The following is a 1,078-nucleotide window of genomic DNA, read 5'->3' as shown; positions in this document are numbered from 1 at the left end:
CCCTTATGTGCAATAATATCAGAAATGCACTCTAAGCTCTAACCTGAATAATACCCATATCATGTCTTTACTGAACTGGTCTTACAGCAATAAATAGAACTGTAAAGATACAAACACCACATTTTTGATGGATACAGTTCAACCTGAAAATACCTTAATGCAAATGAAAAGAATTCTATCGGATAAGACTTATGAAAAAAGGGAAATATTATATTTCTACTTTTAAGTAGCCAAAGTACTTGCAGTCATTTAGTGTAAATAATAATGACATATTTTAAAACAATTATTTTGTTAAAACCACTTTGTATATTCAATATGCACCTAGTGCCATTATTTTACCACTGATGAAACTATGTTTAGAAGAGTTACATTACTTACGAAAGTCAGAGAATTAGCAAGTGTGGGATCCAGAATCCAAAGCCAAGTTTAATTATGGTAATTATGAAAATAATAAAGTTGTGTCTATGGCCATGCTACCCTGAACACGCCCGATCCTGTCTGATCTCGGAAGCTAAGCAGGGTCGGGCCTGGTTAGTACTTGGGAGAAAGACCACCTAGGAAGATCAGGTGCTGTAGGCATAAAAAAAAATAATAAAGTTGTTAATTATATGCCTTTTAATTTTACAATGTTATATAATATAATAATTCACAAAATAATTGACCAGAGAAACATCTAATAACACCAATTGAAAATGTAGAATTGTCCACATTGAAGCCCACTATGTAACAAATACACTGCAGAATTAGCAGGTAGTTTTGAAGTTTTCAGAGAGAAAAAAAAGTTGAGAACTTGCAAATTATTTTGTTAAAACTACTAGTTTTCATTTGACTTTCTACACATCTTAACAGGAGATACATTGAGTTTCCCACTTGCCCTCCCCACCACACCCACAAAAAATTTGAACTTAATAATTAAATAAACCATACCTTGAATAATAAATATGTCCTATAAGAAAGACAAATAATACTGAAGATGTCATCAACTTTTTTCAGAAAACAATTATTTTAAGGGTCATTTCAAAGAATCCTATTCACTTTTTTCTAGATATATTTGGGGAAATTTTAAATTTGTGTTTCA

At 31.4% G+C, this 1,078-nt stretch overlaps 1 pseudogene; it reads left to right on the top strand.

Moving 5' to 3' along the window:
- The first annotated feature begins 460 nt into the window (after positions 1-460).
- On the top strand, positions 461-579 carry LOC112474531 (annotated as a pseudogene).
- The last annotated feature ends 499 nt before the right edge of the window (positions 580-1,078 follow it).

Source organism: Pteropus alecto, unplaced genomic scaffold (assembly GCF_000325575.1).
Source record: "Pteropus alecto unplaced genomic scaffold, ASM32557v1 scaffold239, whole genome shotgun sequence".
Classification (NCBI taxonomy): Eukaryota; Metazoa; Chordata; class Mammalia; order Chiroptera; family Pteropodidae; genus Pteropus; species Pteropus alecto.
Note: the sequence above shows the minus strand (reverse complement) of the source record. Positions and strands in the feature narration are given on the sequence as shown.